Raw genomic sequence first — 17,679 nt, forward strand, 5'->3', positions numbered from 1 at the left:
AGCACTTTGGTGTGCTTTTAATAAGTGCTGAAGCAGCATGATCGGCCAGAGGAGAACGCCGAGGCGAAACATTGAGAAGCTAACGGAGATTGAGAGGATGTACAACCTCTCTGTTAATCACCTCTTAAATGTAACTAAATGTAATCTAAAATGTAATCCCCAAAAGTAACTGTGTATCATGAGACGGTCATAAATAATAACTAGTAATGCTGCATCCTCCAAGAAAAGGTTAAAATCTCACCTTTCTGGTATTATTTTTAATACATTTCTGAGGTGTATTCAATTTTGAGGACACAAGCTCAAGTACACAGTACAAATATGATAATTAATATGAAAATATGAAATATTTTATATTATGTATTTGCTATTCAACAAAACAGTATGACTAAGGCTTAAAATTAATTTTTTTCTAAATATAGTATAATACATTTATAAAATGACTAACTATAAGATTTCACCTTCCTTATAACTGTAAAATATATATTTGTACAGTATATTTAGTGTTGGAGAAAAACGTGCATATTTTCTATGGTTCTCTGTTGATCAAACGTCTGCCCAAATCGCTGTGAATGTCTCAAAGCTCTTTAACGTGGCTTCCTGAACTCACTAGGAACTCGCCTTTCATCTCATATAAATCTTGTCCATCTATGACAAACAAAAAATGATTTTTGTTTGAAATCTTTGTATTATTTTAGATTACTGGCTACAAATTGATTTCACGAATGTGCTACAGCGATGAAACCATTCTCTCCGGCTGCGTTACGATATAAGGATTCCAGGCTGTGACGTGGGGTTGATGGACAGTCGGAGGAGCGAATTTAATGGCAGGAGTGACATCCCAGCTTCAAGTGGTGTCAGATTTCACATCCTGCTTCACACAGGCAGAAGAGACATACTCCTGTGTATGTGAGAGTCCGGGCACACGCTCAATGCAAACTATTTCCATCTGTAGTGTCCAGGTAAAGATATATAAGCCACAATGTTAGTCGGGAACCGGTACCAGAACCACGCAGGTCCCCAAAAACGTGATTTTACATCGAAGAGGTTTTAAATATAGTCGTTCACGGCTCATCCTAATCGACCCGAGGTTCAGAATCCATGGATACCGGATGAATTAAGCCCCTCCCCCCCCCAACGTCCACCACCACGGATCATTTATACAAGTGTCCCTAAGATGGAGGAAAACTATTACCCTGTATGACGGATGGATCTGGAAATGAAATTGCGGGAATCTGAGCCACTATCCTCTTTATCTGAACGTATTAGAATACATAGGAGGATGTATGTGGAGAATAGGATATAGAAATTTTGACATATAGTATAGTATGGTTAAATATACATACCTTCCTTGAAATATATGTACTTATCAACTATACTATTTCATTCATTTTAGCCCATTCTTATTTAGGATTCCTAAATGATTCCCACAATACATTGGCAAGTGTGACTTTGCGTTGACATTTCAGCTAATTCATTTGTACAGACTTGCATGACAATATGACAATAATCAAGCTAAAGGACAGTTGATGTATGGAGAAAGGCTTATGAATATCAATTGCTGGCAAAAATGTCACATAAACCTGTAGGTGACACAAAAGGCTTGGGAACAGGCCCCGATGGGCCAATCAATGGAATGAGCATGATAGACCTATACACAGGAGCTGAGGTCTCTACTATTATGGGGTACACATGGGTGTTTCATCTCTACACATATTCACGTCATGTATTTGTAGTTGTTATGGATCCCCATTAAGACAGTTATACATTATTATCATTTTTTTACATTTACAACAGATTTCACAACACACTAAGTGTCAGGCCTTTACTCTACTACGACATATCTACAACACTAAATCCATGTGTACGTGTGTGTACGTGTGTGTATGTTATCATGTGTTTGTATTAATGTTTCTGTGCCTATGTTTGTGTTGCGTCACAGTCGCCGCTGTTCTCATAACTTGTATTTTTATATTTTTTGTAAAGAAAATTAAATCAAATTTTACTCTTTGCATCAGTTAATTGATGTGGAATAGAGTTCCATGTAGTCATGGCTCTATGTAGTACTGTGTGCCTCCCATAGTCTATTCTGGACTTGGGGACTGTGAAGAGACCTCTGCCTGGGTGTCTGAGCTGTGTGCCAGTAGTTCAAACAGACAGCTCGGTGCATTCAACTAGTCAATACTTTTCACAAATACAAGTAGTGATGAAGTCAATCTCTCCTCCATTTTGAATCAAGAGAGATTGACATGCATATTATTCATGTTAGCTCTCCGAGTACATTTTTTTACCTTAACCTCCCTTATCTCACCTCATTTTCTCACATTGTATATAGACTTATTTTTCTACTGTATTATTGACTGTATGTTTGTTTTACTCCATGTGTAACTCTGTGTTGTTGTATGTGTCGAACTGCTTTGCTTTATCTTGGCCAGGTCGCAGTTGTAAATGAGAACTTGTTCTCAACTAGCTTACCTGGTTAAATAAAGTGCTGCCCTGTTCTGAGCCAATTGAAATATTCCTAAGGCACCTGACCACACGACTGAACGACTAATTTAGTAACGGCTGAAAACAAAACGAGTACAAATAATGTTTTCATTGAACAGACACGCCACTCTTTTTTCTCCAGTAGCATCACACTTCCTGCACTAGTAAGTTCTGGGTCATAAGTAAAGCCAGTTGAAAGGTGAATAAAAATATGCTACTTAGTTGTGTGACTTTCTTAAAACTAATTTTTACAAAAAAGTACAAGGATTTTAATTTTATTTAAAAAATAATAAAATAATAAACCACGTGACGCTCCAGCCGCAGTGATAACTCACTGAGGGACAAATATACAATTCTAATGACTTTCTCACGTGTCCAAAAACAAAAGACAAAACCTGCAGTGTCCATATAAGATTGTGAGAAAACACTCAACAACAATAAATGCCTTCATCTAAAGATCCAATCTGCCCGTCTGAAAAAATAGAATATTGGGATAAACGTGCTTTGTATTATACAAGACTTAAACAACTCAGCAACAAAAAAAAGACAGTGGCAGCCAACTAATCATTGTTACTAAATCAAATCTATTAATTCCGCCGCCAATGAAAACCACTGCTAAATTAAATATATTTACTGTGCTCGTCTCCCTTCGAAAAGCACCAATTCCTTGTTAATGCCGGAGAGCACGGGAGGTCACGGGAAAGTCATTTGTCTCTCTTGAGCTGGAAATTAACTTCTGCCTCCAAGCAATTCAACCTAGTAAGAGCCCGGGTATGTGTCTGACCTCTATGGCAAGATGTGTGCTGCAAACAGTAATAGCATCGTGTAAGGTGTGACCTCAGCAGATTAGCGCGGTACTGTTCATATGACAACATAAAAAAGGAGCCATTTTCTCAGTCAGTTAGGCTAGAGAATAGTGGTGGGAATATGGACTATGAACCCCACTCATTCATGGGATACCCACAGAGAGCGAGAAATCTTCAAAATGGTTTACAGAGCCTCTTCTGCAACGCACAAGACACCGCAAAATCGCCAAGGGCTATGCACTATGACCACAATAAGGAAGGTGGCCTGTTTTTACAATGATACTTGTGTTGCCCAGATGTACCATATAAAATGAATAGTTTCATTTCTATTGTATGCATATATGTGACCGACCGGCTCGATTCGGTCTTATGTAGCCAAATAAAAAAAAAATTATAGTATTTTTTTATGTTGTATAAAGGTAGAGACTCAGAGCTGCAAAATGGTATATCATACACTACTGTTGAGGAACAATGGGAAAGTAATCCTGCTTTGAAAGATGACAAACTTGTAAACTCACTTTTGAGAAAATGGCACTTGAATGTTTTAAAAACCTACTGGAGAGCTCTTCTTTGTCGACGCCCATTCAGCATCGTTCACACCCTTTTAAGGTTTAGCCCCACCAATCTCTTTAAGGATTCACATGTGAGGCTATGTATTAAATAGCCAAAGATTTTCAAGACTAAAGGCTGGCTTATACTAGGGGTGAGTTCGTAAATTTAATCTGGAATGCCAAAGTGTGCTCGGGGCGTTCGTAAACTCAGAGCGTTGTCAGATAGTCAGTTTGTAAATTCAGAGCGATCCTAGTGTTCTGACCTAACAGCAGTCAAGCACACAAGCTAACTGGCTAACATTGGCTAGCTTGCTAGCTACTTCCAGACACAAATGAGAGAACACCTCACTCTGACCATTTTACTCTCCCTAGCAGAGCTGGTTAGGCTGTTTTTATGTTATCCAGAGCGTCAGTGACTGTAACTGTGCTGCTTGCAACAATTTAATTATGCTTTTTTTGCCAACATTTACTGACCGCGGCCATATTCCACAGGTGTTGAGCATACGTAAATGCGTCAGTTATTCTGCGCCATGGCACACACAGACGAGAGTGCTCTGAAATCAGAGTAGATAGCCAAAGTGAATTTACCAGCAACGTCTATCGACAGTTGTCGCAGTGACCTCAAACATTTTACTGACAAAATTAGAAACATGTAATATAGCTAGCCAGATATATGTAATATATGTAATATAGCTAGCCAGCACAACCCAACCAAGCCGCACTGCTTCTTAACACAGCGCGCCTCCAACCCGGAAGCCAGCCACACCAATGTGTCGGAGGAAACACCGTGCACCTGGCCCCCTCGGTTAGCGCGCACTGCGCCCGGCCCGCCACAGGAGTCGCTGGAGCGCGATGAGACAAGGATATCCCTACCGGCCAAACCCTCCCTAACCCGGACGACGCTAGGCCAATTGTGCGTCGCCCCACAGACCCCCCCGGTCGCAGCCGGCTGCGACAGAGCTTGGGCGCGAACCCAGAGACTCTGGTGGCACAGCTAGCGCTGCGATGCAGTGCCCTAGACCACTGTGCCACCCGGGAGGCCCGCCAGACTCTTTTATACATAGATGGACGCTTCTCCCTCTCTGTCACGGATGCCCTTAGTTTGAAGATGTAATCCTGAGCCTTCTCTGTGTTCTCTTTTCGACACCATCTGCATATTTGCAATCGAACGCCAGAATTTTCTCCATCTCCTTAGCTATCATACTTTAATTCCATTGATTTCAAAACTCGGTCCTCCAGAAAGCGGAGAGCAACACTGATGCAGTTCTACTACGCGATATCTTTCAAAAAAGCCGCGTTAGACAGTATCACCAACACATACTGACCAGCTCATATTATAGGTAGAAGCATGCTACATGACAGACCAATCCGAACTCATCTTTCGGCATGTCCAGCCCACTCATTATCTCAGCCAATCATGGCTAGCGGGAAGGTTGCTCCCTTTTCCGTGGCTAAAACAACTAGGCTCGTAATTTAACAATTTTTTTTCGTATTTACAGATGGCATACACGTTTGTTATTAAGGCACATGAAAGATCACATGTTCCAGAAAGCATCTCTGCCAAACACATTTAGATTTATTTTTTTTAAAGGTTACATTCAAACGGCTCTCCTGTGCAGTAGTGACGCGTGACATACGCCTAGTTTCCTGAAACGAGTCATGTTGCAGCTCGCTGAAATCTCAAAATAACCCGGAGAATGCTTCAGCTTTTTACAGCCAATTAAGTCTTTGTCATAATAAATGTGACATCTCTCACATGGACGTGGTTGAACTCAGAGGAAAGGAAGTTAAATGTGTTGCTCGCACAGACAAGAGGAGGTCAACAGTTTTCTCACAGCGAGATAACAAGATGTAAAAATATGTCTGTGTGGTTGTTGAGCAAACGGGGCAGACCTCAGAGAGATCAGAGATCAAACAGAAAGCACATAAGACGATCACTTTCTAGTTTTGTAACGACAGACAACATGAGACAACCACTGTCTAGTCTTATAACGACAGACAACATGAGACAACCACTGTCTAGTCTTATAACGACAGACAACATGAGACAACCACTGTCTAGTCTTATAACGACAGACAACATGAGACAACCACTGTCTAGTCTTATAACGACAGACGACATGAGACAACCACTGTCTAGTCTTATAACGACAGACAACATGAGACAACCACTGTCTAGTCTTATAACGACAGACAACATGAGACAACCACTGTCTAGTCTTATAACGACAGACAACATGAGACAACCACTGTCTAGTCTTATAACGACAGACAACATGAGACAACCACTGTCTAGTCTTATAACGACAGACAACATGAGACAACCACTGTCTAGTCTTGTAACGACAGACAACATGAGACAACCACTGTCTAGTCTTATAACGACAGACAACATGAGACAACCACCGTCTAGTCTTATAATGACAGACAACATGAGACAACCACCGTCTTATAACGACAGACAACATGAGACAACCACCGTCTAGTCTTATAACGACAGACAACATGAGACAACCACTGTCTAGTCTTATAACGACAGACAACATGAGACAACCACTGTCTAGTCTTATAACGACAGACAACATGAGACAACCGCTGTCTAGTCTTATAACGACAGACAACATGAGACAACCACTGTCTAGTCTTATAACGACAGACAACATGAGACAACCGCTGTCTAGTCTTATAACGACAGACAACATGAGACAACCGCTGTCTAGTCTTATAACGACAGACAACATGAGACAACCACCGTCTAGTCTTATAACGACAGACAACATGAGACAACCACTGTCTAGTCTTATAACGACAGACAACATGAGACAACCACTGTCTAGTCTTGTAACGACAGACAACATGAGACAACCACTGTCTAGTCTTATAACGACAGACAACATGAGACAACCACTGTCTAGTCTTATAACGACATAGACGACATGAGACAACCGCTGTCTAGTCTTATAACGACATAGACGACATGAGACAACCACTGTCTAGTCTTATAACGACAGACAACATGAGACAACCACTGTCTAGTCTTATAACGACATAGACGACATGAGACAACCACTGTCTAGTCTTGTAATGACAGACAACATGAGACAACCACTGTCTAGTCTTGTAATGACAGACAACATGAGACAACCACTGTCTAGTCTTATAACGACAGACAACATGAGACAACCACTGTCTAGTCTTATAACGACAGACAACATGAGACAACCACTGTCTAGTCTTGTAACAACAGACGACATGAGACAACCACTGTCTAGTCTTATAACGACAGACAACATGAGACAACCACTGTCTAGTCTTATAACGACAGACAACATGAGACAACCACTGTCTAGTCTTGTAACGACAGACAACATGAGACAACCACTGTCTAGTCTTATAACGACAGACAACATGAGACAACCACTGTCTAGTCTTATAACGACAGACAACATGAGACAACCACCGTCTAGTCTTATAACGACAGACAACATGAGACAACCACTGTCTAGTCTTATAACGACAGACAACATGAGACAACCACTATCTAGTCTTATAACGACAGACAACATGAGACAACCACTGTCTAGTCTTATAACGACAGACAACATGAGACGACCGCTGTCTAGTCTTGTAACGACAGACAACATGAGACAACCACTGTCTAGTCTTATAACGACAGACAACATGAGACAACCACTGTCTAGTCTTATAACGACAGACAACATGAGACAACCACTGTCTAGTCTTGTAAACGACATAGACGACATGAGACAACCACTGTCTAGTCTTATAACGACATAGACGACATGCGACAACCACTGTCTAGTCTTATAACGACATAGACGACATGCGACAACCACTGTCTAGTCTTATAACGACAGACAACATGAGACAACCACTGTCTAGTCTTATAACGACAGACAACATGAGACAACCACTGTCTAGTCTTATAACGACAGACAACATGAGACAACCACTGTCTAGTCTTGTAAACGACATAGACGACATGAGACAACCACTGTCTAGTCTTATAACGACATAGACGACATGAGACAACCACTGTCTAGTCTTATAACGACATAGAAGACATGCGACAACCACTGTCTAGTCTTGTAACGACATAGATGACATGCGACAACCACTGTCTAGTCTTGTAACGACATAGACGACATGCGACGACCACTGTCTAGTCTTGTAACGACAGACATGACACATCAAACGTGTTTATAGTTGAATGATTGGTCTGTTTGTGCATTCAAGTATGTTTACGTCTGGTCAGTAAGGTTCTCCCACAGCTGAAGTCCAGGTGTGACCATTTTTAGGTGATTAAGGATGGGACTATGCAGATATAGCAATGAAATAGTGTGGGAAAGTGTCAACTTCATGATACAGATAGCGATTAGCAATCATTTCATACTAAAACTAAACATACTAAACTAGGCCTGTATACGAGCCTACATACAAAGAACGTTGAGATTCGTTACTAGAAAAAGTAATTACACGTCACATGTAACGTGTTATGTTACAAAATTACTTTTCACGGGAAAGTAACACCTTGTATTATTCTTTATAATACTCGGTGAGTAATAAAACCTCAACCGTTTTATTGGCTGACAGAGGGAGACAGTTTCCTCCTTTCATCTGTGGCGCTGCTTTCCTATGCTAGTCTGCACGTGCTGCTCTATCACAAGGGCTTAGTATGCCTAGTATAAGCTAAATCTCTGCGTAGATTTTCTTTATTTTCATTCAAAATCTTTCTCTCCAGCCACCAGTGTTGGTTAGACCACTGCATAGAGTTGGATAGAGGGCACACTTGCCACTAGACGGTGAAGCCCTCTCTACATTTCTGTGGACAGCCATCATGACATTTCTCGCTAAAACAATATTATCGTAATCCTCAAACACTGTTATACAACCTTACCGTTGTACTTTGCTTACTCGCACTTGACTTTTCTTACTATTACAGACTATGCCGATAGCTGCTTTATTTAAGGAACGTTTTTCTACTCGGCTGTTTCATCTACCTTAGTTGAATGCACTGACTAAGTCCGATAAATGACCATAATGTAAATATAGCCGTACCAAAAGTGTGCTCGCTGTATATGAGCATCTTTTACAGAGCGTTCACTACCCACGGTTAGTCTTTTGAAACCTTTCAACTTTGTCTTAAACAATGCTCTATTCAAACGACTGAAAAGTGCTTGTCTGTCTACTTTCCTGTTCTTTTGAAGATTTCAAGGCACATTATAACATCTTGTGGACAAATGCCCTTTTAAAGTAGCCTGTTATGTGTGTATTTGTGTAGTGTGTTCATCCACGGTATGTGTGTGTGTGTCTGGTTTCTGTGTGTGTGTGTGTGTGTGTGTGTCTGGTTTGTGTGTGTGTGTGTGTGTGTGTGTGTGTGTGTGTGTGTGTGTGTGTGTGTGTGTGTGTGTGTGTGTGTGTGTGTGTGTGTGTGTGTGTGTGTGTGTGTGTGTGCGTGCCTTTGCGTGTGTTTGGATGGGTTGGCTCTGAATTGCCGAGACAAAAGTGCAAATCTCTGCAGCACTTGCATCATAATTTACTTACCACAGCCATTCATTATTTACAATAAAGGACCTAAAAATGGATTTTCCAAGAAACTATTTATTCTGGTACATTACAAGACTGTCGCAGAGTGTCTGAATACAGAGAAATGTGTCACGGAAGGCCAGAAAACCATCTCTGTCACAATGCCTCCACCTCATCGTGCACAACGGAGACAGATGTCAAGAGTACAAAAGCACAACAAAACGGCAAAGGGTTTTCTTATCAACGATAGCTGAAAATGAATATTTTTCATTGTCAATCATAAAGCAGGCTGCATGGTGTAACCTAATGTGACTAAAATCCGGCAGGGTAGCCTAGTGGTTAGAGCGTTGGACTAGTAACCGAAAGTTTGCTAGTTCGAATCCCCGAGCTGACAAGGTAAAAATCTGTCGTTCTGCCCCTAAACAAAGCAGCCGTCATTGTAAATAAGAATTTGTTCTTAGCTGACTTGCCTTATTAAATTAAAAAATACGAGATCAATATGTGAGCCAATACATGCCGTTACTATGAATGGACTGCCATCAATACAACCTCCAATTGACCTTAAAAACATCTCACACATGTTAGTTATAGATACATTCATATTTATGTCAGGTGCCATGTAATGCTAATGTTGACCTTTTGCATGGTTCCCTCAAGTGTCGCCAAGTCCTAAAGCAATACTGTGTCTTAGTTATTTTACAGCTCATGTATATACATGTTTAAATGACTGTATATCCACTACATTCATGCATATCAAGGGACTCTGTTAAGACACACGAAGCTGACCAAACACAATCTGACAGGTACACACAGAAGGTCATGGATCGATACCCGTTGTACCTTCAGAAGTTGAGTAATTTCCTGTACTGTCTAAAGCATTTTGTCCTCGAGGTATAATAGTTATTACAGAGAACAAAATGACTGGCCATGTTAGGATTCCTTCCTGTTTGCCTCAGCAGTACACATAAGGTCAGTGTTTCTTTCGTTCAGTGCTAAAATATATATTTCCACTTATCCAGAGGGAGCTCGCTCAGAAGGATTCATTTTCTGAGCTCGGCTCACCATTGTGTGGCCTTGTGGAAAGGAGATAATTGTTGTCTTTGGCAGTACTCTCACTAGCTGTAGGTCTCAAACCTGAAATGCAAACACACAGCACTCTGTTGAGAAAACAAAAACTCCCAATGCTAATTGGGCTCCCAGCAGGGAAACAGGAAATGGCTCTAATTTACAAGATGGTTTCAGAGCCACAAGAAGATGAAGGAGAGCTTGAATGTGACGACCAGTACGGTGAGAAAAGTGATTGTAGAAATAGAAACGGATTGTGATTCATTATGCTTTTCTATGTTAATCTTTGGATCTGTTGTAGGGATGTCCAAATAACAGTAGGACTGATGTAGTGGTGTTTTCCAGTGTACTTATGGAGCACCATCCTGTAATACTGTATCAACAAGCCACTGCATGTAATGTTGCCTTTTGGCAAAACAAAAAAATACATATATTTTTTTTTCACTGAGAAAATATGTTTGCGGAGACAAATCTGCTTTTCATGTCGACTGTTTCTCAGCGCTACTCCTTAGCAACGTCAAAACACTCCATCATCTGATGCGGCCTCGTGATACGATGACAATCATTGTTTCAAACGCAGACCCAACTAATGCGTAAATGAGTCCACGTCAAATCACTGAAACATATCGCCCAAACACAATCATCTCATTTCTCACAGCCCTCAACAACACCACCATCACAACATCAGTTTCTCCGGTTGTCTCGGACTCCCTGCACAACCTCGAGTAACCAATCAATTCCCAAATCCAGGTCACAGCTATTTCCTTTTCTTGCATTACGTAACAACTGTCAAGATCCTTATGAATAGACAAACAAAGTTTAAATGGATTACATAAACATTCTGGAGTAGACAAGGGAAAAAGGAGCAGAGAAGCGAGAGGAGGGAAGCTAGGACGAGACGTGAAGGTGAGCGTGTAAGTGACGCTGGGGCTTTTGCCACAGCTCGGTGTAATGGTCTATCTAAGTGACTGAGGAGGGCCTTATCCTGTCTGTGGGGTGGCTAATTGGCTAGCGTGGACGCTCGGCAACACATCTCGCATTCCCAACATGTGGCTAGCCTCCTAGACGATTCATCACCTGGAGGAGGACAAGAACGAGGAGGAAGGTGGAGAGAAGTTTGGATATAGAATCTACTCTTTGGGGTTAATGTAAGATATTCCAATTTGGGCTCGTTCAGTTTGAGTCTGCTAGTAAAGGTCACGTTGACAACTTTAGGTTCTTTGTCAGTTGACTTGACAAGCGTTGGATGGCATAGGTGTAATTCATGTTCTGTCGTCCCTATAGGGGTTTCAAAATAGTCAAGTAACTAGGATATGCTATTAAATCTAATCCTACTCTAACCCCTGACGCCTTAGAAACACTGCGTGTACATTAGCTTCTTATGGTGGTCATAGCCCTGCTCTGTTTGATAACTAGATAACTAAAGTATGCCCTGTTTTGTCTATTCCATATCACTATGCATGGTAGATTATTACAGGCATATCCAATTCAATATGGCAGGTACAGTTTTGGACCTAGCAACATCCCAGCCATGTCTTCATAAGAGTGGTGGTAAAGAGACAAACGTAGTAAAACCAAGGCAATTTGTGGCCATAATGTAGCCTCTCAGTAATTACCACTGTCTTTGTGGCCTTGAAACGGCAAAAAACATCAGTCTCACACCTTCCATTTCCGACGCTTAAAGAAATCCAATTAAATTAGCCCGGGCGCCTCCGTACATGCACATGGATTTGTTTGGTTTTCGATTGTTCCGCTCTCCCTCTCTCTCTCCTCCTCTTTTCACACTCTGAATCAGCAGGTCCCTTCGGGTAAACAAGACAGAGTGATTTTGGATTTGCATATCCCCGAATAAATTATATTGCATTTGCGCGATAAGCGCCGCTGATGCCGGTCGTTTTTCCCCCGCATTCATGCATGCTGCCATGCGTTAACCCTGATCAGGAGGGACCGGTGAGAGAGTGAGAAAACTGCTACTCAGAATTCCTGTTTTTTCGGGGGTAGAAAAACATGTGCCAGGCCCCTAGTGGGCCCTGGGCTGCCGACGGAGCGGATGGTTAATTCAGAGCTGATAATGATGCAGGCTCAGGCGCGCCACCAAGGACAAGAACGGCAGCTGAGAGAGAGAGAGAGAGAGAGAGGAGGGAAAAAGGAGAGAAAAAGAGAAAGGAGAGAGAGAGAGAGAAAGGGAGAATAAAAAGGATGATAGGTGCGAGAGGAAGGATGATAAGGTGAGAGAGGAAGGATGGTAAAGTGAGAGAGAGGAAGGGTGGTAAAGTGAGAGAGAGGAAGGGTGGTAAGATGAGAGAGGAAGAATGGTAATGTGAGGGAGAGGAAGGGTTAAGGTGAGAGAGATGAAGGGTGGTAAAGTGAGAGAGAGGAAGGGTGGTAAAGTGAGAGAGAGGAAGGGTGGTAAAGTGAGAGAGAGGAAGGGTGGTAAAGTGAGAGAGAGGAAGGGTGGTAAAGTGAGAGAGAAGAAAGATGGTAAGGTAAGAGAGAGGAAGGGTGGTAAGGTGAGAGAGAGGAAGGGTGGTATAGGGATAGGATAGGCAGAAGAGGAGAGAAGGAGTGGATGAGAGGTACTGGAGAGAAGAAGAGGAGCGGAGGAGAGGTACTGGAGAGAAGAAGAGGAGAAGAGGAGAGTTACTGGAGAGAAGAAGAGGAGAGGAGGATAGGTACTGAAGAGGAGAAGAGGAGAGGCACTGGAGAGAAGAAGAGGAGAGGTACTGGAGAGAAGAAGAGGAGAGGAGGAGAGGTACTGGAGAGAAGAAGAGGAGAGGAGGAGAGGTACTGGAGAGAAGAAGAGGAGAGGAGGAGAGGTACTGGAGAGAAGAAGAGGAGAGGAGGAGAGGTACTGGAGAGGAGAAGAGGAGAGGAGGAGAGGTACTGGAGAGATGAAGAGGAGAGGAGGAGAGAAGAAGAGGAGAGGAGGTACTGAAGAGGAGAGGAGGAGAGGTACTGGAGAGGAGAGGAGGAGAGGTACTGGAGAGGAGAGGAGGAGAGGTACTGGAGAGGAGAGGAGGAGAGGAGGAGAGGTACTGGAGAGAAGAAGAGGAGAGGAGGAGAGAAGAAGAGGAGAGGAGGTACTGAAGAGGAGAGGAGGAGAGGTACTGGAGAGAAGAAGAGGAGAGGAGGAGAGGTACTGAAGAGATGAAGAGGAGAGGAGGAGAGGTACTGGAGAGGAGAAGAGGAGAGGAGGAGAGGTACTGGAGAGATGAAGAGGAGAGGAGGAGAGGTACTGGAGAGGAGAAGAGGAGAGGAGGAGAGGTACTGGAGAGATGAAGAGGAGAGGAGGAGAGGTACTGGAGAGGAGAAGAGGAGAGGAGGAGAGGTACTGGAGAGATGAAGAGGAGAGGAGGAGAGGTACTGGAGAGATGAAGAGGAGAGGAGGATAGGTACTGAAGAGGAGAAGAGGAGAGGCACTGGAGAGAAGAAGAGGAGAGGTACTGGAGAGATGAAGAGGAGAGGAGGAGAGGTACTGGAGAGATGAAGAGGAGAGGAGGAGAGGTACTGGAGAGAAGAAGAGGAGAGGAGGAGAGGTACTGAAGAGGAGAAGAGGAGAGGAGGAGAGGTACTGGAGAGATGAAGAGGAGAGGAGGAGAGGTACTGGAGAGGAGAAGAGGAGAGGAGGAGAGGTACTGGAGAGATGAAGAGGAGAGGAGGAGAGGTACTGGAGAGGAGAAGAGGAGAGGAGGAGAGGTACTGGAGAGAAGAAGAGGAGAGGAGGAGAGGTACTGGAGAGGAGAGGAGGAGAGGTACTGGAGAGGAGAGGAGGAGAGGAGGAGAGGTACTGGAGAGATGAAGAGGAGAAGAGGAGAGGTACTGGAGAGGAGAAGAGGAGAGGAGGAGAGGTACTGGAGAGATGAAGAGGAGAGAAGGAGAGGTACTGGAGAGGAGAAGAGGAGAGGAGGAGAGGTACTGAAGAGGAGAGGAGGAGAGGTACTGGAGAGATGAAGAGGAGAGGAGGAGAGGTACTGGAGAGATGAAGAGGAGAGGAGGAGAGGTACTGGAGAGATGAAGAGGAGAGGAGGATAGGTACTGAAGAGGAGAAGAGGAGAGGCACTGGAGAGAAGAAGAGGAGAGGTACTGGAGAGATGAAGAGGAGAGGAGGAGAGGTACTGGAGAGATGAAGAGGAGAGGAGGAGAGGTACTGAAGAGGAGAAGAGGAGAGGCACTGGAGAGAAGACGAGGAGAGGTACTGGAGAGGAGAGGTACTGGAGCGAAGAAGAGGAGAGGAGGAGAGGTACTGAAGAGGAGAAGAGGAGAGGAGGAGAGGTACTGGAGAGATGAAGAGGAGAGGAGGAGAGGTACTGGAGAGGAGAAGAGGAGAGGTACTGGAGAGGAGAAGAGGAGAGGAGGAGAGGTACTGGAGAGAAGAAGAGGAGAAGAGGAGAGGTACTGGAGAGATGAAGAGGAGAGGAGAGGTACTGGAGAGGAGAGCTGCCACAAGTCCTCCACGGCCGAGTAGCCGGGCTGAGTAAAGCCCAGAGGAGGGCGGTCCAGAGGTTTAGGTTAAGAGGGACGCATTACGAGCCGTGAACATGTAGACTAATCTACAGAGCTGCTCCTTGTAACTGTGTACCACGCATGTTCAATTAAGAGACCAGAAACAAAGTCTGTCCATTATAGTCATGTGAGCCTTTTTGCCCATTTCAACTGACTGCATTTTTTCCCTCTTACCTCCCTTTCACCTAGTTCCTGAGGAGATTTGGACTGGTGGTATTTTGGCCGTGAAGAGGAAAATGGATAGAGAGCACCGGCATGAATATTCCAAATGACTAATGTTGCACAGGCTTATTTTTGACATATCTGGTTTCTGTAGGGAAATAAAACACTTTTAATGCAGGGGGACCATCTGTTATCTGTTGCTGGTGTTTCAGAGCACAGGCGCTTGGTGTACTTATTCATTCACACACACACACACACACACACACACACACACACACACACACACACACACACACACACACACACACACACACACACACACACACACACACACACACACACACACACACACACACACACACACACACACACACACACAGAGGCTCAAACTCCTATACAAATTGCATGCTCCTTTTTAATTCAGTGTGGTTGTCAGATATGCTGTAAATCTCACTGGATCACCTTGAAAGCACAACATGGCTAGCCTTCATTTTCAGCAGCTCTAGGAAAAGATGCATTCTTGGTTGTGATTTAGTTATGAGTTATGAGTAGCTACTGCAGGCATTGTAGTAAACATTGCATTCTTGTGTCCATACAATGGTTTTTTTTTATATACAAAATGTGCATTGTAGATTTAATGAACCAAACTCCAATGTCACAAGCAGACAATCTACAACTAAGAAATAACACTGTATCCTTTAGTGTGTTCAACCCAATAGAACACGCTGTTGAACCCAATAGAACACGCTGTTGAACCCAATAGAACACGCTGTTGAACCCAATAGAACACGCTGCTGGACCCAATAGAACACTCTGTTGGACCCAATAGAACACGCTGCTGGACCCAATAGAACACGCTGTTGGACCCAATAGAACACGCTGTTGGACCCAATAGAACACGCTGTTGAACCCAATAGAACACGCTGCTGGACCCAATAGAACACGCTGCTGGACCCAATAGAACACGCTGCTCGACCCAATAGAACACGCTGTTGGACCCAATAGAACACGCTGTTGGACCCAATAGGACACGCTGCTCGACCCAATAGAACACGCTGCTCGACCCAATAGGACACGCTGTTGGACCGAATAGGACACGCTGCTCGACCCAATAGAACACGCTGCTCGACCCAATAGAACACGCTGTTGGACCCAATAGAACACGCTGCTCGACCCAATAGAACACGCTGTTCAACCCAATAGAACACGCTGTTGGACCCAATAGAACACGCTGTTGGACCCAATAGAACACGCTGCTGGACCCAATAGAACACGCTGCTCGACCCAATAGAACACTCTGTTGGACCCAATAGAACACGCTGTTGGACCCAATAGGACACGCTGCTCGACCCAATAGAACACGCTGCTCGACCCAATAGGACACGCTGTTGGACCCAATAGGACACGCTGTTGGACCCAATAGAACACGCTGCTCGACCCAATAGAACACGCTGTTCGACCCAATAGAACACGCTGTTGGACCCAATAGAACACGCTGTTGGACCCAATAGAACACGCTGTTGGACCCAATAGAACACGCTGCTGGACCCAATAGAACACGCTGCTGGACCCAATAGAACACGCTGTTGGACCCAATAGAACACGCTGTTGGACCCAATAGAACACGCTGCTGGACCCAATAGAACACGCTGTTGGACCCAATAGAACACGCTGCTGGACCCAATAGAACACGCTGTTGGACCCAATAGAACACGCTGCTGGACCCAATAGAACACGCTGTTGAACCCAATAGAACACGCTGCTGGACCCAATAGAACACGCTGCTCGACCCAATAGAACACGCTGTTGAACCCAATAGAACACGCTGCTGGACCCAATAGAACACGCTGCTGGACCCAATAGAACACGCTGCTGGACCCAATAGAACACGCTGTTGGACCCAATAGAACACGCTGTTGGACCTAATAGAACACGCTGCTGGACCCAATAGAACACGCTGTTGGACCCAATAGAACACGCTGCTGGACCCAATAGAACACGCTGTTGGACCCAATAGAACACGCTGTTGGACCCAATAGAACACGCTGTTGAACCCAATAGAACACGCTGCTGGACCCAATAGAACACGCTGCTGGACCCAATAGAACACGCTGCTCGACCCAATAGAACACGCTGTTCAACCCAATAGAACACGCTGTTGAACCCAATAGAACACTCTGTTGGACCCAATAGAACACGCTGCTGGACCCAATAGAACACTCTGTTGGACCCAATAGAACACGCTGCTCGACCCAATAGAACACGCTGCTGGACCCAATAGAACACGCTGTTGGACCCAATAGAACACGCTGCTCGACCCAATAGAACACGCTGTTGGACCCAATAGAACACGCTGTTGAACCCAATAGAACACGCTGCTGGACCCAATAGAACACGCTGTTGGACCCAATAGAACACGCTGCTGGACCCAATAGAACACGCTGTTGGACCCAATAGAACACGCTGTTGGACCCAATAGAACACGCTGTTGGACCCAATAGAACACGCTGCTGGACCCAATAGAACACGCTGTTGGACCCAATAGAACACGCTGCTGGACC

The 17,679-nt window shown here is 44.1% G+C and overlaps 1 protein-coding gene across 4 annotated transcripts in view; it reads right to left on the reverse strand.

The window, feature by feature from the left end:
• The window catches only part of LOC139534705 (glucosidase 2 subunit beta-like), a 280,149-nt gene that overhangs the window by 176,069 nt on the left and 86,401 nt on the right, over nt 1-17,679 (reverse strand). The window lies entirely within an intron of this gene.

Source organism: Salvelinus alpinus, chromosome 11, assembly GCF_045679555.1.
Source record: "Salvelinus alpinus chromosome 11, SLU_Salpinus.1, whole genome shotgun sequence".
Lineage (NCBI taxonomy): Eukaryota > Metazoa > Chordata > Actinopteri > Salmoniformes > Salmonidae > Salvelinus > Salvelinus alpinus.